A 26,202-nucleotide genomic window follows, 5' to 3' on the forward strand; every position below is an offset into this window, starting at 1 on the left:
TTTCCTTTACGTATAAGTACAATGATGGCTTGAAGTGGTCCAGGAGAGAATAAAAGTCTTTCAGATTGCCCACAACAGTGTGTGTGTGTGTCACTCCATGTTTACTCCACGCATCGCGGTTACCCCGTAACACCTGTTCCTCACTCCAGGTAAGAAGCGTTACACTGTTTTCATTAATAAGCCTTTGAAGTACTTTGGGTGTCGTAGTGAAATGAACTGACCAAACAACAATAAGGGAGGTTATATTGGGTCTCACCCCCTGAGCTTCTACATCGTGTCTCTATGACAAAGGACGGAGCCACTTAACTAAGAATGAGACCGTCCTCACTGACAATGTGAGAATATCTGACAGATCACTGACTGATAAAGAAGAAAGAGGACGTACCACATGACATCTTACAAAACCTACCGCATCTCTATATTTGGTGTGTGTGTTGTGTTGTGGTTAGTTTGTCAGTTTCATCTGAATACACTTCCTCTCCACTATAAGTGTTCTTGTGAAATCAATCAGTAGACTGTATTGAAGAGTGTGTACGGTGTGTATCAGCAGTCCTGCTGTAGCTGTGTGTAGTGTGTGTGTAACTCAGTAAGAATGCAAGTGTGTGTTTATCTGCTCCTTGTGCTCCACGCTGCTGATGGTGAGTGTTACCTTTTCTCTACAGGTGTTGTCATCCTCATACATTCATTTGCACAAAGGCATTTATATCTGGGAGCAGCAGAGAGCAGCAGCTCACCACTTACCCCAGATTCTGTCTATCGACCAAGAAATTTTGCCTCTTTAGTTTAGAACAAAAGCTGTTAAATGCTAACGTTGCTAACAAACACTGGAAGTCAACAGCAGCTCAAATATAGCCTTCGTAAATACATGCCCACAGACTTCTCTCAAGACGGTCAAACCGCATCCAAGTATTAATAAATGTCTCCCAGACTAGTCGGTGTGTCGTATAACTCACTGTGAACTAGACAAGTGAAGAAACACGTCACCGGGAAGCGACCTGGATGAGGTTTGAGGACATGTAGCTCGCTATCTGACTTATTTACAAATCCTATTAGCTATCGTTGCTGTTGGCTTCCAATGTTTGTTAGCAATGTTAGCAGCTTTTTGTTCTAAAGGAGCGAAATATGGACTCCAAACATGCCTTGTCCACCCGGGTTAAGGGAAAATAAAGTAAATTTGATTCTTCGCCGACTTGTTCCGTTAAGTTGCACTGAAATCTGCGCTGTGGTTCGGTCCGGTAGAGAGGAACCGGTGCTAATTACATGCTAATTGCTGATTAGTTACTTCAGACCAGCATAAGGTAGGAATTGTAGGGACATTAGTAAGACTGACAAAATTGAGAAATAAGAAAAGTACAAGAGTATTGTGACTCTTACAAGGATAATTTTGCTCTATAAATCTGTACATTTATAAAAACAACTTGTTTTTTATTATGGTGTGGTATGTGAAATGTGCTCACTTGTTTATTTCTGTTTGTGTTATTTATTCCTCACTTTTTCATTCTGTGTATGATGCAGCTCTTGTCCACTACCCACTTCTGTATCCAGCTGCCTGTGACAGAGGTCACACCTCATTGTAGTTGATTGTATATGTGGTACAGTCCTTTACATGTGGTGTATGATGTGTGTGTTTGGTGCTTCTGTGTGTTTTCCCGAGTGTGGGTGGGTTTGGGGGAGAGACTACAGAGGATTCTGATCTCATGAATTTTGACATGCCCATCATATCCCTTATTGAGCTAGCAGTCAAACAAGTCAGTACTACTCTATATTACCATGGAGACCAGAGGAGGGGCAGAGCTCACTACCTGTGGGTTAAAGAGCTGGACTGGTACTGAATAAATCCATTTCAATCAGGAGGTCTCAGCTATCAGGACTTCCCAGAGGGTTTCAGCCAGACAGCTGTCTCCCAATGTGAAGACAGTGTTTGTTTGTTTGTTTGTTTGTTTGTTTGTTTGTTTGTTTTAGCCTATTTATATGGTTTACCCCCATGTTGCTCAGGGACACTATAGTACTTCCTGACACTTCGTCCAGTGTAGTGATTCAGATTAGGCTGGACCCCTGCTCAGCTTTCCTGAAACAAATGCACATGCTTTACCATATGGTCAACCAAAGTGGCCCAAAGCTCATCTGTGATGGTTGTTCTTCCTCGTCCTCATCCTCTCTTTCAAATATTGGCCTCCATTGATATCCAACCAAGACATCGAGCCTGTGGCCTCTTTATAGTGCTCAGGCTCTACAAATAGTATAGTGCTCCATGTACAAATTAGTCATAATTGTCTTCACCTATGAGTACTGGGTTTGGTTAATTGATAAATGGATGCATCATTTGCATTTGAGGGTTTTCTATAAGAAATGATGTGTCCAATATAGAGAATTGTGTTTAGCGTATTGGAAAAAAATGTGTTTTAGAAATACAAAATGAGTGTAAATCAGAGAAGGTGCTTTTGGTTTAGTATAACAGGTCAGGAGATGGGCTACATGAGTTAGTGGTTTCAATTATTGTGTCACATGTCACCGTTTTTGTGTCCTGCAAAAAACTGTAATATCACAAAAACAGTACAGTTTCCCAGCAAGCACTTGTTCCTCCTACCAAACTTGGAGCACTGTTTAACAATTTAACAATACATAACTAATACTGTCTCTCTCTTTCTTTCTCTCTCTCTCTCTTGCTCACACACACACACACACACACACACACACACACACAAAACATGCACAGCTGTTGCAGGATGGCCAGATCCACATCTGAAGGACTTGGAGAAAGACAATTTTACACACACAGTAAATGTACATTCAAAGTGATACTTGTAGCTGCAAAAACACCCCCTCCCACGGCCTGCCCTGCTCTCTCTCACACTCTGACACACACTCTCTCTCTCTCTCTCTCTCTCTTCTTGTTGGGTGTTTGGGCTTCAAGTTCTCCTATGTTGTTCCTCTTATCCTAGAGGCTTAGAACAATTTACAAATAAAAAATGAACAAATAAGAAAAAAATAAAACCATAAAGACAGTACAGTTTCCCAGTATGCACCTCTTCCTTCTCACATATGTATTGCTAAACTTGGTGCACTTTAGCAATACATAACACACACACACACACACACAGACATGCATATGTGCATGCTTCCTTTTTGGGTTCGTGATCTTAAAATTCTGCTGTGCTGTTCCTCAGAGTGGTGTGTGAACGACATGTTTACTTCTTTCACACACCCACGAAGATTGTCAAACAGTCTCCAAATCCTCATCAGTGTCAGTGATCTAGCTCTGAACTTCATGGTTTAATCAGTCAATCACTAACTGACTCTGGCAGCATAAATTCACTCCAGTGACTCCAGTTTAAAGACTTTTCTTATTTAGTCCCAAGTTATTCTGATGCCACCATAGTCATAGCTACCAGTTTACAGATGTGAGAATTCCCAGTATGCACCTCTTCCACCTGACATATGTATTGCTAATCTGGTTGCACTGGGTGCTACGTGTGAAATGTGCTCACTTGTTTATTTGTGTTTGTGTTATTTATTCCTCATTTGTTCATCAATTGGCCAGGAGGCTTAGACAGCCCATGCTGGGGGTTTTGTCTTTTTACAGTTTTAATTTTATTTTGTTGTTGTTGTTACAGCGCAGTGCACACTAGCCTACAGCCTCAGTTAGTTACTTTATAGATATCCACCATCATCAAACAGCTTTTGGCAGCTTTAACAACAAAAAGAACAAAGTAACAGAGAAAAGGTGAGAAAATGTTTCTACTTCCTGTGATAACTGTTGGGTTGTGATGACATTGTACTGTCTACATCCAAAGTGGTCTTTACTTTGGTGACTCCTTTAGTGGTTCTGTGTCAGTGGGTGGATTTCACAGCTTCACTTAAGCAGTTTTGTCTTAATAGTATGAAAGCTACAACATGATCATAGACTGCTGCAATCCACCTGTACTCTATGAATAATATGAATATCAGACCATCCTCATGTTTACCTGATTAAATGATCAATGTTTATTTTGATCAGCATGTAGTCTAGAGATCTTCCTGTCTGATCTCTCTAATATTTGCTAAGCTACACATTCAGTTTGGCCCTCTGATCACTAAGTGCAGGAGTGAAATGATGTGTCCAAACAGTGCTGAGGGGGATCACTGTGTAGCACTACTTCTTACTGCAGGATCACTTTACTGAGGATGGGGACTGAACACTGGGAAGCTCAGGAGGAAGTGATGACACTAGAAAGACACTGTTTCACTGTTAGATTTAGTCTGTATGTGAGAGAGAAAGAAGTGGAGGAATAATTTATTTTGCACTTGAACACACTTACCCTCTACTGTGGATATTAGTGGGTGGAGAATTTCTGTAGAGTTCTACTGAGAGAGTTGTAGAGTTCCAGGTCATAGTTGTGTGGTGGTTTCACTAGACAGACTGTAGTCTGGGCTGCAGTTTTCAGTGTTCAGTACACTGTAGTTTTGTAGCGTGTATAAGATGTGTAGCAGCGTTACTGCTGTAGCTGTGTGTAGTGTGTTGTGGAATGCAGCTGTGTTTTTATCTGCAGATGTGTTTTTACTTCCTTTTTGGTAATGATGTGCATAGGAAGTCCTGTGAAGCGTTTGAGGTTCTTCCTTATTGTACTGCTGAAGGATTCGAAGCTTTGGAGCATTGAAAGCTGGTGACAAAACAGCGACACCTGGTGGTTTTCAGAAATTATAGCAGCCATAGATTCAAAACTGCGCAATACAACACTGCACCGCCTTCATATTTCATTAAAAAAAATGATCAGTAATGATGTTTAGTAATTAAATTCTGCAATAATTAGTTTAGAATCATTGTTTCCATTTTTATGTGAAAACATAATACAAAACTATACTGGGAGACAACAGGTTGATGTAATGAAACATTTACCCTCCCTTTTGGGTTCTATAATTTGCACATTTCCAATTTTTTAGTAAAAAGATAAAGCTTCCAAGTTATAGGACAGTGCCAAACTTATGAAGCAGTCTCAAGCTCATCCTGTGTATCTGTGATGTTTGAAGCTTCAAACAAGATTAGTCACGTTATTAGTAACTTTAGTGGTAATGTTAGTGGTAATAACTTTAGTGGGAAGGGAGAGGGAGAGAAGGAAGGAGGGAGTGAGTGAGAGGGAGGCAAAGACAATCTATAATCAATATAATCAGACATTTACATCTTATAACTTGATGGTCATGCATCCATCATACCAACATCTATTGGGAAATCTCTTAGTGATTTCCAGTACCATCATCAGTTGGCTGGTACCATCAGTACCATCAGGTGACTGGACCTGGAGCAATTAAGTATGTCATATATAATAGTTAAGTATGTGATATATAATAATAATGGAGTATGTCATATATAATAATAATGGAGCATGTCATATGTAATAACAGCCATTTTACATGTACATGTGCAGCCATGTTTAATAGTGAAGGCCTTTATCCTGTGTGTTTCTGCAGGCTGCATGTTGGTAGGGAATCTGAGGACAGACGACATCACTGCATACACAGGAGACTCAGTACTGCTGCCCTGCTCCTGTACTGACCCACACGCCAAACCTGAGAGTTTCACCTGGAAGAAACACAACACAAACAGAAACACATGGGACGTGATCACCAGTGAGAGTGAACAGTACAGAAACAGAGTTCAGCTGGGTACTGTTCACTCTCCAGGAAATCTCTCTCTACTCATATCACACCTGACTGAAGAGGATGAGGGAGACTACAGGTGTTATCTTACAAACCAGAAATATAAAGACATCAGACTCACCGTTAAAGGTAAAACACTGTTTTTGATCCAAATCCAACTGCAAATGATAAATCCAGCTTTAAGGTTTTCTTAGGTATCCACACTAGCAAAGTCTTGGTTGTCTGAGTTACTTGTAGACTTTCTGCTGTCATATTTGTTGTTGTGCTGTCATCTGTGCACATTACCAGTAACGTTTAGTTCAGTGATGGTCAAATACTCCTTTAATTGTAACAAATATCTTGGGCAGTTCAAGTAAGAATGTCTCAGGTTTTTAACACACTTGCTTCTTTGTTTTGGTTTTTCTGTTCCGACCCCTCATTTGGTTTTCCTGTCACTGTTTTCATCTTTGTCTAGTTTGCATTCGTTAATCTTTGTATAAATATCCCTTGTTTTATCGTCTTGCTTGTGGGTCTTTGAACGTGCGCTCTCTCGTCCTCCCGTGAGTTTATTGTTGTTTGGTAATGTTATTAGCCTGCTCGTTATTCTAGTGTTTACTGTTTAACTTCCTTCTTGGTAATGATGTGCAGACGAAGTCCTGTGAAGCGTTTGAGGTTTTTCCTTATTGTACTGCTGAATGATTCGAAGCTTTGGAGCATTGAAAGCTGGTGACAAAACAGCGACACCTGGTGGTGTTCAGAATTTATAGCAGCCATAGATTAAAAACTGCGCAGCATTAGAAACTATTACAACACTCCGCCGCCTTCATATGTCATTAAAAAAAATGGATGATCAGTAATGATGTTTAGTAATTACATTCTGAAATTATTTGTCTAAAATCATTGTTTCCCTTTTATGTAAAAAACAACAGGTTGGCGTTATGAAACGTTTACACTCACTTTTGACTTCTGTAATTAGCATTTCCATTTTTTTTTTTAGTAAAAAGAAAAAGCTTCCAAGTTATAGGACAGTGCCAAACTTATGAAACAGTCTCACCCTCATCCTGTGCTTCAGTGACGTCTGAAGCTTTGACCATCATTAGTCACGTGTTAGTAACTTTAGTGGTAATATTAATGGTAATATTAACTTTAGTGGTAATAGTAACTGATACAGGCTTCGGTACACAGTGTGATACGAGCTTTGATGCCTTAGTATTAAATGTTACATCATAATTTTATTGTTTCTGCACAGTTCCTGTATCGTTTTTCTCCCTTTTTGGTGTTCCATTTAATCAGTGTTTAGTTTGCATCATTTGGTTAATTTTGCCGTTGTGTCCAGCTGTTTTGCAAATAAAGAACTTTCGTTTACACATGTGCGTAAAGTCCTGTCTGCCTCTGCGTTACATTATCGTTCTGAAAACTGCACAGTGTGCAGATCATTAATGTAGGTGGACCAGCTGGATCAAAATCACTAATGTGTTCTTATTTTAGCTTTTTGATTTGAAACATCTAAAATAAGAAGCAAGGCTTTGCTATGGCAAGTTGCAAATGGGCGTAAACAAAGAGTCATAAAAGTTGATTTAGTCAATGTTGATGTCAGTTTGACATTACAAGTGACATATTTGGAGCTTGTTACTGTAATTATTTACCCCTGTCCCACTTACCTACAACCAAAGGCAGAGGTGCAGGCAAAGGTTTAATGCACATAAAACTTATAAAATGTATCTGATTCCAAATTATGCCTGTAATTATAATTTATATTCTGAAGAGAATGCTCTACTGCATTGTCTAGCATGTGTTATGAGAATATGCATAACCACCTTTCTATAATTCCTCAGTCTTAATACATCCTGCTTTGTCAGTGGTTCTGTCAACCTAACATAGGGTTTGATCTACTAAACTTACAGTGCAGAGATTGGATACTTTACAGGAAACTGGTGTCAGCAGTCTAAATATATAGAAAAATATAGCTGGCTCTTCACTCAGCCTCAATCCACCAGTGCAGAGAATTTTGACTACAGTTTTGGACTTCCTCTCTCTTAATAAATTATCAAGTGATTAACATCATCTGCGAGTGTCTGGACTCCATCAGTCTCATTACAAATACTACACGGAGAGCCGAGCTTCATGAGTTCAATGTAGCAAAGAGTTCATTAGCATAACAGAAGAGAAGTAGATACACAATAGAATAGAATAGATATTATAATGAAACCAATTAGAATAAAATAGATATTATAATGAAACCAATTAGAATAAAATAGATATTATAATGAAACTCTGTAAATAAGTTACAGAAATGTGGCACAGAAAATACTTTCTAAATGTTACCTAACTGCTAGATGGATTGAGAGAAAGACAACATGAACATTAAAGAAGGTGAAGTGGGTGGCCAGGAACAGGAGAGCATGTCTGCTGAAAGAGAGAGAGAGAGAGAGAGAGAGAGAGAGAGAGAGAGAGAGAGAGAGAGAGAGAGAGAGAGAGAGAGAGAGAGAGAGAGAGAGAGAACAAGCACAAGGGAGAGATTTCTCCAAATGTACGTCTTCAGTCCACCAACTCTGCTCCAGCTCCACTCTCAGCTCTGCTTCAGCATTAACTCCATATGGTTCAGAATTTCTTTAGTCTTATCTTGATTGATCAACAGCAGAGTTTGTCCAACACTGACCAATCAAAGAGTGACCACATACGAGCAGCATCCCTGTCATAGCACATCCGAGAGGAACCCACAGCTGGTAGAGTGATTTACTGTCCTGAATAACAATTGATGAATAACAATACCTCTGCAAGAGACCACAGATGACCACAGCAGTTGGTGGCAAACAAGAACAAGACTTCATAGTTGAGAGTTTGGCGTACACATATCAATATGTTACGATTTTCTTGGTTGAAATGACATAGTATGCCATGACAAATGACGTTGTAGCTCAGTCTCTCTGTGTACACACATCTCAGCTACCTGTATGAGGGCATTATGGAATTTGTAGTTCATGAAGCATTTATGTACAAAGTCTTGTAATTTTGCTTTTTTTTTATCTTAATTTTGTAGCTGGTTGGGTTGAGGCTTTAAATGAGAATTTTCTGGAATGTCTATGGAAATACTGACCAATATGCTTCCAGATCCAAGACTGTTGAATAAATGTGTGATCACTGTTCTCCCTCTGACATATGCTGCCTGCTAAGGCATCTTATTTAGGTTCAATTTAAAGGCAGCATCAGACACTAAATCTGCAGTATAAATAATCTTTCACACCGAACACAAGAAAAATCTGCCTGGTGAAAAACCTCATTCACTTGAAGGGGCAAGAGCTTTACTTGCTTCTTTCTGAAAGAAAAGCAGCTGCTATTATTATACTAATTATTAGAACAATGTCACAAGTAGTGTTAGCTGTTTTCTGAAGGACTACGTTCCCCAAAATTACACGATACCAAGACCGCCCATAATCCCCTCATTTTGCTCCACCCATGTGAAAACATGAGCGAGGTGGCAGTTAGATGTGACCGACGCTTAAGTCTTCATACATGATGGGATTGGAAATCTAATTAGAATGGGAATCTAACTGGATCATTTCTGTTACTCAGACCTTTGCCTGTACAGACAACACCAGACCCCTCACTAGACACACAGGCAAACTCAGTGAGATCAGGTGGAAAACTGAACAAACATCAGCACTTCAAGAATCTGTAGCATTTGTTGTATGTGCCACTTGATTGCTGAGCAGGACGCACAGACTCCTTCGACTTTGACACACATTTATTGATACTTAACGCTTACGATGACGGCACTCGCACAACATATACGGATAACACGAATACACGTAACACTGCAGGAACACTAATGACGGCAACATGAACATATACGTTTAGCATGAATACACGTAGGACTAGTAACACAAACAATGACCAACACTAATGCACACACCAACAGGGGTTTAAATACACACAGACACACACAACATTAAACCAGGGGCAGGTGTGTGCCATCATGGGGGCGTGGTTACAAAACAAAAAATCACTTCAACTGCACTCAGTGGGCCGTACTGCATATAGCGACTGGTCTGTATCAATAACTACTGTACTACATAAAACAAAAAATCTATCCAGCGGCAGGATCTGCAGTTCTACTTCTGTCTGTTTCTAGTTACATCTTCTGTTTGTATTTGTATTTCATGCCTGTAGTTAATGACTCTTGTCTTCTGTCCTGTTTAGGTTCTAGTCAGTTATATACCCATATTACACACGACTTATGCCAAACTTATGAAACAGTCTCACCCTCATCCTGTGCTTCAGTGATGTCTAAAGCTTCGACCATCATTAGTCACGTGTTGTTAGTAACTTTAGTGGTAATATTAATGGTAATTTTAACTTTAGTGGTAATAGTAACTGATACAAGCTTCAGTACACAGTGCGATACAAGCTTCGATGCCATAGTATAAAATGTTACATCACAATTTTATTGTTTCTGCACAGTTCCTGTATCGTTTTTCTCCCTTTTTGGTGTTCCATTTAATCAGTGTTTAATTTGCATCATTTGGTTAATTTTGCCATTGTGTCCACCTGTTTTGCAAATGAAGAACTTTCGTTTACACATGTGCGTAAAGTCCTGTCTGCCTCCACGTTACATTATCGTTCTGAAAACTGCACAGTGTGCAGATCATTAATGTAGGTGGACCAGCTGGATCAAAATCACTAATGTGTTCTTATTTTAGATAACTTCTGTTACTGTAATTATTTACCCCTGTCTCTCTGTGTACACATATCTCAGCTACCTGTATGAGGGCATTATGGAATTTGTAGTTCATGAAGCATTTATGTACAAAGTCTTGTAATTTTGCTCTTTTTTATCTTAATTTTATAGCTGTTTGGGTTGACGCTTTAAATTAGAATTTTCTGGAATTCTAATTTTCGAGGTGGCAATTAGATGTGACCGACGCTTAAGTCTTCATACATGATGGGATTGGAAATCTAATTAGAATGGGAATCTAACTGGATCATTTCTGTTACTCAGACCTTTGCCTGTACAGACAACACCAGACCCCTCACTAGACACACAGACAAACTCAGTGAGATCAGGTGGAAAACTGAACAAACATCAGCACTTCAAGAATCTTTAGCATTTGTTGTATGTGCCACTTGATTGCTGTAACAGCTGGAGTGCCGCAGGGCGCGGAGCAGGACGCACAGACTCCCTCGACTTTGACACACATTTATTGATACTTAACGCTTACGACGACGGCACTCACACAACATAAACGGATAACACGAATACACGTAACACTGCAGGAACACTATCGACAGCAACACAAACATATACGTTTAACATGAATACACGTAGGACTAGCAACACAAACAATGACCAACACTAATGCACACACCAACAGGGGTTTAAATACACACAGACACACACAACATTAAACCAGGGGCAGGTGTGTGCCATCATGGGGGCGTGGTTACAAAACAAAAAGTGACTTCAACTGCAGGCGGTGGGCCGTACTGCATATAGCGACTGGTCTGTATCAATAACTACTGTACTACATAAAACAAAAAATCTATCCAGCAGCAGGATCTGCAGTTCTACTTCTGTCTGTTTCTAGTTACATCTTCTGTTTGTATTTGTATTTCATGCCTGTAGTTAATGACTCTTGTCTTCTGTCCTGTTTAGGTTCTAGTCAGTTATATACCCATATTACACACAACTTGTTTAGTTTCCTTATTTAGTTACTACTGTTCTCATTTGCTCTAGAGAGAGGGGGAGAAAGAGAAAGAGGGAGAGAGAGATGGGGGAGAGAAAGAAAGGAAGTGAGAGAGACAAGGAGGGAGGGAGAGAGAGGGGAAGAAGGAGAGAGAAAAGGAGGGAGGGGAGGACGGCAGAAAGGGAGGGAGGGAGAGAGAGAGAGAAAGGAAGAAATAGAGAGAATGAGGGATGGAGAGAGAAGGAGAGAAGGAGGGAGGGAGCGAGGGAGGGAGGGAGGGTGGGAAGAGGGGGAGAGAGACAATCTATAATCAATATAATCAGACATGTAAAACATTATTAGCAACCGCATTCCTAATGCCAATGAAAACCTCATAAGTCGATTTAGTCTCTCCACCATGAACTTACTTTTTAAACATACAAATAAATGTAATATAAATACATTCACCACACACTTTATTAGACACACATACATCAGATATTACTAAAATTCAAAAACAGGACATTTAAATATACAGAAACACCATTACATATTTATGTATCTAACATGTGGACCACATTATCCTCAGATATTAGTCAGATATTAGTACATGACCACCATGAACTTTACACATAAATGTAATATAAATACATTCACCACACACTTTATAAGAAACAACATCACATGTTACTAACAGGACACTAAACAGGATATTTAAAAGTAGAGAAACACCATTACATATTTATGTATCTATCATGTGGACCACATTATCCTCAGATATTAGTCACCAGACACCCTCTGTCACCAGAAGAGTTAAACACAACTGCCATACATTTCGCCTGCCCTCACTGAACACTTTCAGTACCTCTAATAAGTGAATGTGTAGGTATAATTACAGACTGTGTCCACCTGGTGTCTTACACAGTTTGTGTGTCACCCTGCACCCAGGACATCACTGGTCAGTTTCTGACCACAGATGTCCCAGTATATGTGGATACTGAACCATTCTCCACACATCAGTCCCACTACAGTGCTGGAGGCTTGGTAGTGGGTGTTGTACTGGTATGAGTGGTTCAGGTACAGCAGTGTTACTGGATTCAGTGCTACTGGTAGGCTGAGAGTGTTCTGACAGTGAAAGATATCCAGCCAGCAGTGTTTCAGTGGTCAGACACTGATCATGACTGGAGTTGGAGGATGGTTAACACTAACTGTGTAATAGACCAGATGGGCTAGAACCACTGACTCTACAAATACAAGATTTTTCTCAACCATTCATATTTATCAAATGTGATGGAGCATAAACTATTGCATAAAGAGAGAGAGAAGGAGGGAAGCAGAGAGAGAGAGAAGGAGAGAGGCAGAGAGGGAGAGAGAGAGTAAAAAAAAATAAGAGCAGAGAGAAGAGTCTCCTCTCACAGCTGGTGCTGACACTGAGTTCATTAACACACACTAACACTAACACATCAGGACCAGTCTGAAGTACAAACAATCAGACCAAACCAAATTATTACACTTCACAAACTAAACTACATCACCCACTGGAACACAAACACAAGCACAAAGCAAATTGCAGCGTTATCTGGCCCTAAAACGTCAGTACACGGTAGCAGACGACCTGTACACAGTGACTGACATTAAACACAGAACCACGTTGACAAAGTCCAGACTCAGAGAACACAGCCTGGCCGTCCAGACCAGCCGATATAAATGTCATGGCTGCCCAGAGAACAGAGACTCTGTCAGCAATGTAAATATGACACTGTAGAGACAGAGCTGCACTTCCTCACTGAATGTGAAAAATTCATCCAAATACGGCAAATTTACTTTACAAAATCTAAGACGATCCACCCCAACTTTAAGTGTCTGTTTAACACTGACAAACTGCCCATCCTACTGGGCGAAAAGAAGGAAAGCAGCGCTTTAGCTGGGTGATGCATATCTGCCTCCCATAAGATGAGGGACAGTGATTAACCCACCCAAATACACACACACACACACACACACACACACACACACACACACACACACACACACACACACACACACACACACACACACACAGACTATATTACCCAGTATATAAAAGTTACCTAACTATTTATTATTATTAACTATTTATTACTTCCCTTTCTTTTCACTTCTTCCCTTTTACTTCTTCCAATTATTATTATTTCAGACCAATTACAGTTTCTCTTCAAGTTCTTTATCATAACAGAATTCTTAATTTCCATAATTGCAAAGGTTGTAATGTTGTGTAATGTTCATGTTGTAATACTACTTTGGCAATACTACAATACTATAGTGGTATATGGTCACGCCAGTAAAGCTTACTGAACTGAAATGCACTGAGAGAGAGAGAGAGAGAGAGAGAGAGAGAGAGAGAGAGAGAGAGAGAGAGAGACTTGACCCAGGAGCCCCTAATTCATTCACTTTCAGAAAATGACTGAAGGACACACTGCACCTACAGAGCCCTGCAGCTTCAGACATAGCCAATGTATCACCACCGCTGACACACAGAGAACTGAACACATCTGCTTGGCCAAACTGTACATACATCAGTTCTGTAGTACAAAATCTAAACATGTTAAATACATAACAGCCCTGAACCCTCATTACTTATAACTGATCACACTTTTCTAATCTTGCAGAGGCTCCATATAAACCTGTAAATCCTCCTCCAGTGGACACTGACACAACAAGTCCAACAGCTTCAACTAAACCTACTACTACAGTGACGTCTCCAAATGGTTATAAGACATTCAGTCCATCAACTACCAATGGAGGTAACATGCATTGGTTTAACGAGTGTGGGGCAGGATGCAAGCGTGATTCTTTGATGTGGTTTTAAATGAAAATGAAAGCACGCATGAACATACCGTGTGAACGTTGCATACACAGAGTAATACATGCGATTAAGGCAAAATAACTGACATTAGTGTTTGGAAAGGTTCAGGCTTTATATGGGAAATAATGAGGGTGAGACTAGACCCTATGGGCAGCTAAGTGAAAGGGGAGACACAGGACCCCTGTGTGATGGTGGTGAAGGGGTGTTACAGTAGCCCCCACCCCAACGTGCAGCTCCTGACGTGCGTACCAGCTGACAAGCGAACCCGAGGCCAGTGTAACATGGCAGGGTCTGGGCTGGGGACAGAAACCTTGACAGGGACATCTGGAAAAAGAGAAAAAAAGTCTGTTGGGTGAGGGGTGGAAACAGGACCCTGTGCTGCAACCAGAAACCTGACAGCAGGCTGGAAAGGAAACTGACACCAGGACTCAGGGACAGGAGAGGACAAGATTCCAGGCTGGACAGTGGGATGGACTGGAGGTCGTCTGAGAGGAGGTGCAGGAACCTCTACAGGATCAGAATGGGAGATGGGCTGGACAGGGGCGGGACAACAGGAACTGGAACCACAACTGTAATTGGGACAGTTACACAGACAGTAATGGGGACAGACAAAGACAGACACTGGCATTGGTAGGGTAACAATGAAAGGTCATGACAGTCCCAGTACAACAGAGACGTGACAGGAGGTGGCCAAGCCAGGAATGAGGGAGCATGTCTGCTGGGGAGAGATGGAGAGATGGAGAGAGAGAGAGAGAGAGAGAGAGAGAGAGAGAGAGAGAGAGAGAGAGATTAACAAACCCTTGGGACAGCTGTCCCACTCAGGTGGTGCTCAGGTGAAGACTTGTCAGTTCCATTTGGACTCGACCCAGGAGCTCCTGTTTGATTCACTCACAGAAAAAGAGTGAGTGACTGAAGGAAACACTGCACCTCCAGAGCCTGTAACCTCACACTTAGTCGCTGTATTACCCACCACTGACACACAGAGAACCGAACACTTCTGCTTTTACAAACTGTACATTTATCAGTTCTGTAGTACAAAATATAAATGTAAACATGTAAAATGCATGAAAGCACAGAACCTTCAGTACTTTCAACTCATCATACTTTTCTATTCTTGCAGAGGCCCCACATTCATTCTGTTCATCAACTACCACTAAATTTAAGATGCTTTTGTTTAATAATATTCTCCCATCAACTCCATAAAATGATTCCCCACTATATACTACTACTACGAATACTACTACTACTCATGATAATAATAATAGTAGTAAATGACATTTAGTTTAGTTTAACATTTAGATTAAGAGGGAGTGTTTGGAAGAGTAAACAGTTCACAGCTGCGTTAAATAAATGTATTCTGCTGCTGTGTAAGACTGGGGTCAGTGTTTGTTGTGTTGTTACAGTCTCTCCTCAGACTCTGCCCTACATCCCCTTTGCTTTGGTCACTGTGATCTTCCTCCACATTATCGTGGCTGTGGTTTATTACACCAAGAGAAACAAAGGTAAAAATCTCATTAGCAAGCTGTTATAATCAGATTGTTTTCTCATTGTGCCCATTAACATCCATTTTACCATGTGTGAGTCAGATCCTGAATGAACTGAGTTGTTCTTGTTCATGTGACCTGCTTCAGTGTCAGAAATGAGCAGAGTTCACTATAACACTGCTGGTGGAGATGGAACAGCTAGTCTGCAGTAGAGAAGAAAACCAAGAGAAATCAACAGACCAGCTACAGACCTACACACCTGTTTAACAGACCTGCCACACACATCTGATCAGCTGTACCCACTGACCTGAACAAGTCTGTGTGTTAGAGATTTATCAGAATGTCTTCATTTGAATACAGTTCCTCTCCACTGTAAGTGTAGCTGTCAGATTATTCACTAGACTGTAGTTTTGAAGAGTGTGTACGGTGTGTAGCAGCAGTCCTGCTGTGTGTGTGTGTGTGTGTGTGTGTGTGTGTGTGTAACTCAGTAAGAATGCAGGTGTGTGTTTATCTGCTCCTTGTGCTCCACGCTGCTGATGGTGAGTGTTACCTTCTCTCTACAGATGTTGTCATCCTCATACATTCATTTACACAAAGTTATTTATATCTGGGATCAGCAGAGAGCAGCAGCACCCAGCCATCAAAAATCACAACACCTAAAATACATGATTGGTGTTTAACTCATTTTTTTATGACAGTACGGTGTGGTCACATATTCTTACAACAGCCGTCAGAAATGGTGATCTGTGTGTTGCAGGCTCTACAGTAACAAAATTCGGTGCTCACAGATTTTGGTGTACTACTGACATTTAACCATCTGAAGGCTCAGAGCAATGTCTGTTCTGCTTATTTTCTTAAATTCACCTTAAAGGTACTTACATGTTTGATATCACTGTGTTCAGAACAATCTCAGCTATCTTCCTATTGAGGTAGAATGTGACATAGATCACTGTATAAAGCAAGGTATGGAATATGGAAATTTTTCATCTCATGTGAAAAAGTACCTTTACTCATGTGGACCTGTTTTGGTGATTGAAATAAGTTTACCAAAGTAGTGAAATACATGAATAAAGTAATATTGAAAAGTCTAATAAATGTCTAAAATCACATTGTGTACATTTATTGAGTAAAAGCATGGTCTGTTAGCAACATTAGCAGCTTTTGTTCTAAATTAAAGGAGCAAAATGTGCTCCTTTAGTTTACTCCAACCATGTCTTGTCCACCTGGGTTAAGGAAAAATAAAGTAAATATGATTCTTCGCTAACCTGTCCCATTAAGTGGCACTGAAATAATGTGCAGTAGTTCGGTCCGATAGAGATGAACCAGTGCTAATTACTTGCTAATTGCTAATTAGATACTAGCATAAAGTAGGACTTGTAGAGGCAGGACTAAGATTGAAAAAATATAGAACCAGAGAACTTGTGGGGGTTTTGTTTGTTTGTTTTTGGTACACTTGAGAAAAGAGGCTAACTGCTAAATCAACATGTTAAATGCTGTAAATGTCAATTTAAATATTGTTAATCTAGAACTAAATTCTGACTCCTACAAGCATCATTTTGCTCTATGAGTCTGTAAAAAATGTATTGCGTTTTATTATTACATTATGGTATTTTTCTCAAGGAATAGTTTTTCTGCATTGTATGTGTATATCTCTATTGAAGGATTTTTTGATATTTGACCTTTAAATAGCAGCATATGTTTTCTGTTATTAATCATGCCTTTTAAAGTCAAATGCCGTCCGTTGTCTGTACGCTTCACTTCCACTGTGAGAGTCTATTGCTGTTTGATAAATAAAGAGCAGGACAGAGAGTTGTGTTTTCTGTTTACACCCACTAATAAACAAGTACATCATGAAGGTGTGTGTGGTGCAGTTTGACAGCAGAATGTGTGTAGAGTGCAGTTCACTGACAGCAGTTGGATATCCCACTATCTGTTGGGCATCACTATCTGTGATGTGTCTAGCTGGGGCAGAATTGGCACACACACATACACACACATGTTCTACTAAAGTCCGTCCTCATTCAGTCCTTTTACTGATATCTACATCTCAAGGTGCAAACTTCATGATTAAACCCCATCTCTTGGAAAGATTGAAACAAAAACACTGAATGAGAAAAATGTTATTCTCTATACATCTGTCCCAGTCAAAAAGTCATCTGCACAGAATATAACACAAAGAAGTAGGAATTAGGCATGTTGAGACTGTACGGTGTAGTAGAGTTTGTGGACAAGCATCATCCATCTTGGTTCTGCAAGTCAGTTTCTCCCACAGGATGGCAGTGTCGTCCTGGAGTGATAAAGACAACATGAGTCAGAGGGAAACACCTGACAGCCAGAGTCCAGTCAGTGGGAGGAAGTGGACTGCAGTGTTTACACTGTGGACACTCCCCCATCCTCAGTCGGGGGTGATATAAGTAGAGAGATATTTCCTGGAGAATCTTTAAGATGCTGAACTTTGCCTGTGTAACCCTGAGTCTGGTCAGTGGGGTAGATTTCTTTCTCTCTGAAGATCCATTTAAGAGTGTGTGGTATGTGATGTTCACTCCAGGAGCAGGTCAGTAGAACAGACCCTCCCACATGAACCTTTTGGTTCCCCCAGTTAATGTGCAGTCTGTGAAAAACACCTGATGGAAACAGTTCAAAATTCCCATGATGAGGATCTCTGCCATCCTTTTTGAATATCAAACAGGCCTTGGCCTCCATAGTAACCTACAGTAACATACACACTCTTTAGAAACATAGTCTACTGAATGTTCTACACTTACAGTAGAAAGGAAGTGTATTCAAATGAAATTTTGACAAACTTCTAACCCCAACACGCACACCAAATATTTTTACCACCCTGTTTTGTCATTTCATTTCACTATCGGTTCAAAGGCATCTTTTCTTCTTATTAATGAAAATAGCACATGAAATTAGAGCAGCTAAAGAATTGGCTTCCTGAGACTTTTAAAAATTGTTGAACAGATGTTAAGGAGCATTTTAAATTCAGAGCATTCTTATTACCCACAATGCAGTGTGTTAAGCATTTGGATGGTCAACCCTCAGTGAGGAGTCCGGTTTCATCTTTGTGAACCTCAGGTGCCTGAGGTGCACACAGGACACTAAGTCAGCAAGCACTCAGAAGTGCTCCAGTTTATTGTCACACAGGGCTTAGAATATATAGACAGCATGAGTGGCACAAAAGAGGAAGAATGTAGTTTTGGCAGACTGCTATCACAACAAACGTAGAAAACCTGCTTGGCAACATTATAAAGTGACTAAAACAACTATAGAATCTCTGCTTGACAACAGAGCAAAGATAAATTATTTAAAAATAGCTATTATACTGTTTTTAAATGGAACCATTTGTCAGAGGATATTTGAAGAGTGCTGACAACGGTGTGCAGCCTAGCATTGAAAAGTCATGGAAATACCAACCCGTTCATTGAACAGTTGTGGCGTCCTCCAGTGTTGATAATTGAGGTGATGTTGGTTAAGTAACGCATGGCTTACAACGCAAGTTCACGGCTACCAGAGGGAGGTCACAAGCCGAGAGCTAATCAGGGTTGGTTAGCCTGATCTCCTTCAGGTGGCATCACCCTACATAACAGCTTCACAAAGGCCCCTCTTAGAAAAGTCTTGTTGTGACACATGTGTTACGTCTGTCAGGGTGCCTCACCCCTGATCAACCTGACAGTCACAGGTTACATGTTGAAATTGTGAGTGGTGGGTTGTGGGATTGGTGGGTTGTGGGAGTTGTGCATGCAGACAAAACCACACCGGGGCATGTGGTGCATTGCATTGCTCCTGCATGTTTTCCTCAGTGTCAGTTGGCCGTTGGTTTATGGGGCAGAGTTGGTGGCTCTTAATGAGGGTACAACCTAATCAGAGTGTGCCACACAGCTAGCAGGAGGCCTGGTTGGCTCAAATGGTCTTCCCATGAAAACTTGGAAAGGGGCCACTTTTGTGGTTGCACTAGGAGTCATATGCATTTCACATAGAACTGCAGCTAGCAGTTTTTTGATCATGTAGTCTGTTCATTCCACTATGCCTGACGACCGAGGGTAATAGCGAATGTGAAACTTTGATGCTCAGATATTTACAGAGCTGATGAGTCATGCAAAACATCAAAGCACTCAAACAGGCAATGTTCAGGATGGTAGAGAAAAACAGAAGATGTCTTTATTGACACCAGTATGGTTTCCAACAAAGGAGTTGCCTCGAGAACAACTGCAGACCTGACATTTGGGATCTTCTTTTATCCTTCTTGCTACACCGCCCCACCAAAGTAGAGTGTCACCCTCCAAGGACGCCATTTCTTATTGTCTTATGTCTCAGTGAAATGTCGTCTCTCCAGTCTTAGCGCTCCATTAACTTTTCACACTTATCTGTACCATCTTTGCATTAGAAAAATCATCATTGTGTGTTAATATCTGCGTTGGTCATTATTTACATTCCAGCATTGAGCCCATATGTGTCATATTACCCAATTCCTCATCACAGTATAGCACTCAGCAGGCTGTTCATCACCCAACCCAGGACTCCACCAATCATGAACTTCACGTCAGATCGTCATCACCGGAATATTGAACTCCCCTGTGTACTTGATTGTTTAAGTCTGTCTCGAACATTAGGACACTGTGAAGTATTGCCTCTAGAGTCCTATGCATACCGAACGCTCTTTGGATTGTTTTCCTGTGTACCGAACTTTGACTTAATGTTTCCCGTTTCTGATTTTTGTCTGCTCCTTTTGGATTCTGATGCCTGGATTATTGGTTGGTCTTTATGATTTTTTGACACGGACTGTTTTCCCTACTTTCGAGTTACTAATTTATTTCTGTGACCGTTTCCACTACCTGTTACTACAATAAATCCCTATTTTTTTTATCTGCATGCGATTTTTGCCTGGCCCATACTTCACCTCCATGCAGTTGGCGGACTCAGATGCTTTGACCAACCAGGGTCAACTAATCCACCAACAGCACCAGTTGCTTGAGGGTTTCACACAGTCAATGGATACTATAGGCAAGCAACAAGCAGACCAACAAACTCAAATGTTGGAACTAGGACAAAGTCTCAGAGAACTTACCTCCTGGCTACAATTGATGACTACTCCTTCTCAGTTCAGTCCCACGCCTGCACCTACTACCGCCATGAGCAGTATCCAACCAACCCTCCCTGTGAGAAACCTGAAAAATATGATGGCTACCCAAGTGTCAACGTTTTTTGTTGCAATATTCATTGTATTTCAATAGCCTTCCAACCTGTTCCAATCAAGATAAAATTACCTTCATTACCTCTCGTCTAGCTGACAAAGCTCTTGACTGGGCGATTGCCATCTGGGCTAACGTACAACTGGCGTCTTATGACGACTTTATTGAGCAATTCAAGGCTGTGTTCGATCACCCGCATGATGGAAGAGCCAGTGGGGCGATACTTAACAAATTACACCAAGGCAATCATTCTGTGGCCGACTACGCACGAGATTTCCATACAGTCGCTGCTGGCAGTGGATGGAATGAGGAGGCGTTGAACGTCACTATCCGGAATGGTCTCAATGTAGAGGTTTTACATGAACTGGCTTGCCAAGATTTGAATCGGCTTATAGCTCTTTCTATACGTCTGGATCATTTCATCCAGGAACGAAAACCATGTAGAACTAGTAGTTCTCACCATACCTATCCCTCTCCCAGTTATAGACCAGAGCTCAGACGAGAGCAGACAGTGGAACCAATGCAATGTGATTCTTCACGCTTGACTGAAGAGGAGAGGTAGCTTCGATCCCAAGATGGTCTCTGTTTTTATTGTAGATCCTCAAAACATGTTATCAGGGATTGTTGTCTTCGACCTAATCCAGCATCACTGAGCCATAGACGGATCAGGCCACCCACATCAGAAAACAAGGTAGAGATCTTGCCATCAAGAAAGATGATCGCTAAGACATTTTTTTTTTGTTTATGTTGGGCTCCTACACATCTTCTATGTTTACAGCCTTAGTTGATTCAGGAGCCGAGGGAAGCTTCATACACGCACATCTTATATGGGAATTGGACATCGCAGCTATTACCCAAGCCTCTTCACCTGGTGGCTCTGGACGGATCACCAGTAGGAGCCCGTTCCATTACGCTCCACACTACTCCCATAAAACTTACCACAAGCGCAATCCACTCAGAGATCATCTCATTTCTCATCATAGAAGATGCCTCATTTCCAGTCATTTTAGGTCTACATTGGCTAGAACAACATGACCCAATTATATCATGGTCACGTAAGGAAATCACTCAGTGGTCATCTCAATGCCTAAGAAATTGTTTGACATTACCAGTTGTCCAGTTATATTCCACCACTGTTGAGAGCCCTGCTGATACACAAGCCTTTTCCCTCGCTCCGGAATACCAGGATCTCTCTTTGGTCTTTAGTAAGAAAAAAGCAACCCTGTTACCTCCCCATCTTCCCTACGACTGTGCTATTGAGCTCCTGGAGGTAGCCGTGTTTCCCAAGGCTCGTATTTATCCTCTCTCCCAAGAAGAAGAGAGGATCAAGGAGGAATATATAGATGAAGTATTAAGTCAAGGCTTTATTCAGCAATCCACCTCCCCCATGGTATCAGGATTTTTCTTTGTAAAAAAGAAGGACGGAGGTCTTCGTCCCTGTATTGACTACCGAAATCACATTTCCAAGAAATATTCATACCCATTACCTCTCATTCCTCTCACTCTGGAACTACTACAAGAAGCCAAGATCTTCACCAAATTAGAGCTCCGTAGTGCATTTAATTTGATAAGGATCAAGAAAGGTGATGAATGGAAAACCAATTTTATCACCACCAGAGGTCACTATGAGTGCAAAGTCATGCCATACGGTCTCAGTGTGGCTCCATCTGTCTTTCAGGCTTGTATCAATGATATCCTCTGTGAATACATGGGAAAATTTGTTATCGCTTATATTGATGACATCCTAATCTATTCACCCATTAAAAGCCAACACGTACGAAAAGTATTGAAGACTCCTCTGGATAACGTGTTATATGTCAAGGGAGAGAAATGTGAATTCCACCTTCCAACCACAACTTTTTTAGGATACGTGATTAGCCATAGTGGAATCACCCTGGATGACAAGAAGATCGACGTTATCATTCAGTGGCCCGTTCCGGTCACCGTTAAAAAGCTCCAGAGTTTCTTGGGGTTTGCAAACTTTTACCGACGATTCTTACGGAACTTAATAGTATTGCAGCCCCTCTCACAGTCCTCCTGAAGGGAGCAACAACCAAGTTATTGTGGAATCAGGAGGCTGACCAAGCATTCAGAAAACTGAAAGAAGCTTTTACCACGGCTCCTATACTTAGGCATCCAGATCCTTCCGTTCCCTTTGTCGTGGAGGTTGATGCTTCTAACATCAGGGTAGGAGCTGTACTTTCACAAGGACAAGATAAGTCCAAGTTACACCCAGTAGCTTATTGTTCCCGTAAGTTATCACCAGTTGAACGTAATTACGGAATAGGAAAATGTGAACTGTTGGCCATTAAACTGGCCTTAGAAGAGTGAAGGTATTGGTTAGAGGGGCAAATCATCCCTTTCTTGTTATCACCGACCACAGGAATCTGGAATACATGCCTACAGCTAAACAACTCTGTTCTTTTCAAGATTTGATTTTAAGATTGTGTACCATCCTGGGACCTGGAATACTAAAGCTAATCCCTTATCCTGTGTTTTCTTGGAGGAGACAGGAGATGGAAACCATCCTTCCTAGCTGGAAACACCTGTCATCTATACAATGGGAAATAGATGATGAAACAGAACAGGCCATGCAAGACACAGTCATCCCAAAGGTGTGTCCGTCAGGGAAACAATATGTTCCTACCTCGTGCCGTGACCGCCTATTGACGTGGGCTCATTCCTTGCTGGTTTCAGGGCATGCTGGGAAGATATACTTGTACTCGACAGCTTCTGGCTAACTGGTACTGGTGGGAGACCATGACGGGCGATGTTCATAAATATGTTTCTTCGTGTTCAGTTTGCACTCAGAGTAAAACACCTAAGACCCTACCCACAGGAAAGTTCATGCCACTTCCCATACCAGACAGAGCTTGCTCTCACATTGCTTTAGATTTCCTTACAGACCTCCCATGTTCTGAAGGTAACACTATGGTCCTCACTGTAGTTAAAAAAGTATGGGAGGAGACACACCTGTGTATCGAACAGAACCGTAGATATAATGAGGTGGTGGACAGACATGGGAGGGAGACCCTGCTGTACCAACCTGGTGACAGAGTGTGGCTCTACGCGTGACTTCCACAAGCCAGGGTCATGTCGCAAGCTGGGTCCCAAATTTATAGGTCCGAATTAAATTACAAAGCGCATGAATGAAGTGACATATCAACTCAATTTACCTGCTCACTTTTGTGTTTCAAGGTCGTTTCATTTGGTCCTTCTGAAGCCTGTGATTCCAGGGCCCTTGGATGAGGTCTCTCCTGAGGCCACTCCTCCACAGCTCTGACTGTGCCCCGATCTATGAAGTGCGCCATATTCTGGACTCTAGGAGGCAGGGTGGAGTAGTACTTCCTGTGAGAGGCATCTTGGGAAATATTGCCACTTGTATTGCATTCAGTGTGTTATGCAGTGGTAGTTCAGTGTTTAAAGTATTTGACTAGTAATCAGAAGGTTGCCCATTCAAACCCCACTGCTGCCAAGTTGCCACTGTTGGGCCTCTGAACAAGACCCTTAATTCTCAATGGATCTAATTGTAATTGTAATCATAATTGTAAGTTGCTTCGGAAAAAAAGTGCTAGATGAATGTTATATATTGTATTTCTTATTTCTGTTTTTTGCCCATCTTGTATTTGTCTGCCTGAATATTTTGTCTCTCTAGATTTCGACCTGGACTGTAGTTCCTCTCTGTGATGCTCCCTGGCTCTGTTTATCCTATAGTACTGGTTCTGTCCCTTGCCTGTGTTTTGACCGTGTTGGATTATCCTTTTCAGATTAAAACCAAGTTTAATTTTATCCTCGAGCATCTGGCTTTCTCTGAAACATCAGTGTCACTGGAGTGAATGTGACATTGTTCCTCAAAATCCCTCAGTTAGTGATTTATTGATTAAACCATGAAGTTCAGAGCTGGATCACAGCAGAACCTAAAGCCCATGAATCTCCAAAAGTAGCATCGTCATGTGTGTGTGTGTGTGTGTGTGTGTGTGTGTGTGTGTGTGTGTGTGTGTGTGTGTGTGTGTGTGTGTGTGTGTGTGTGTGTGCGTAGGTGTGCCTGTGTGGGTGGGTGTGTGTTTGTGTGTATTTGCATGAGCTGTCCAGTCTTCCTGACCAAGTGGACAGTGACCAACAGCTGCATCATATACAGAATGAACAAGTGAGGAATAAATAACACAAACAGAAATAAACAAGTGAGCACATTTCACACATTGCACCCAGTGCACCCAGATTAGCAATACATATATGAGGAGGAAGAGATGCATGCTGGGAACTGTCATATCTGTAAACCAGTAGCTGTTGCCACAGTGATAGTGTGTGCACGGGAGCATGCATGTATTTGTGAGTGTGGGAGCATGTGTGTGTATTTTGGGGTGGGCGGCGGTGTATCACTTTAGCAGATTTTTATCACTTTGAATGTACGTTTAGGGTGTGTATAATGATGTCTTTCTCCAGGTCCTTCAAATGTGGGTCTGGCCATATTGCAGCAGTCGTGTGTGTGTGTGCGTGTGTGTGTGTGTGTGTGTGTGTGTGTGTGTGTGTGCGTGTGTGCATGTGTGTCAATTTCCCCCCAGCTAGACACATTACAAATTCAGTAATGCTAAACTAATTATAACTGTAATATAAGTTATATAACAAGAGTTACAAGTTTATAGTAAGAATGATCCAAGGATTACTAATAACTGCCTGAGAAATAAATATATCTGAAGAAGATTCCAAGTTCCACTTCACCAGAAGCGCTTTGATTGTAAGATATCCATCACATCCCAGTTTAGATATCACTGTTTGGTACAACGGGACAAAAGCAACAAACACATCTGGGTGATGCTGTTGAATGTGCAATTGCATGTTCATGTGTTTTAGCCCACAGACTACAACACCAACACACTGTCCTCGTCCACCACTCAGGTCGCTGGGAAACTTTCCCACACAGGTGATTTGAAAGAAACAGGTCATAGTATTAATGATTCAGTAAATGTCGCTAATGTGCTTGAGTTAAATCCAGCCTAGCGTGTTGATAGCTTTTTTTGGCGTCGAATTTGCGAGTGTGAAATATGATTCCACATTACGTTCATCAGCCTTCACATTTAGACTACCACATACTCTCCATATGACTGCATACACAGAACTGTAATGTGTATGTGGTGATTTGGGATGAATACATGTACCATTACACTCCTAATATTTATATTTTAGTATAACTATATAGTTAATATGTCAACAGCAAAATAAATTCACTTTGCAGAATCTTTTCAATGCTGCTCTACCACCCTAAGCAACCACCTTCTATGACCAGCCTACATATGAACCCTTTCACACCAAACACTGGACCAGAGTTGCCTGTTTGGGATACAAGATGATTTTCACATTTGGTGTTTTTTCTTGAGTGTGAGTGAGTCTGTTTCCATGTCACT

At 41.2% G+C, this 26,202-nt stretch overlaps 1 long non-coding RNA gene across 1 annotated transcript; it reads left to right on the plus strand.

The window, feature by feature from the left end:
• Positions 1-15,716: 15,716 nt before the first annotated feature.
• Positions 15,717-17,460, plus strand: LOC145648240 (uncharacterized). Its single transcript, XR_014116440.1, has 2 exons — positions 15,717-15,977; positions 16,169-17,460. It is a non-coding gene; the product is annotated as an uncharacterized LOC145648240 (long non-coding RNA).
• The last annotated feature ends 8,742 nt before the right edge of the window (positions 17,461-26,202 follow it).

The sequence above is a fragment of the Electrophorus electricus genome, chromosome 2 (genome assembly GCF_041902795.1).
Source record: "Electrophorus electricus isolate QZ-2024a chromosome 2, ASM4190279v1, whole genome shotgun sequence".
Taxonomy (NCBI): Eukaryota; Metazoa; Chordata; class Actinopteri; order Gymnotiformes; family Gymnotidae; genus Electrophorus; species Electrophorus electricus.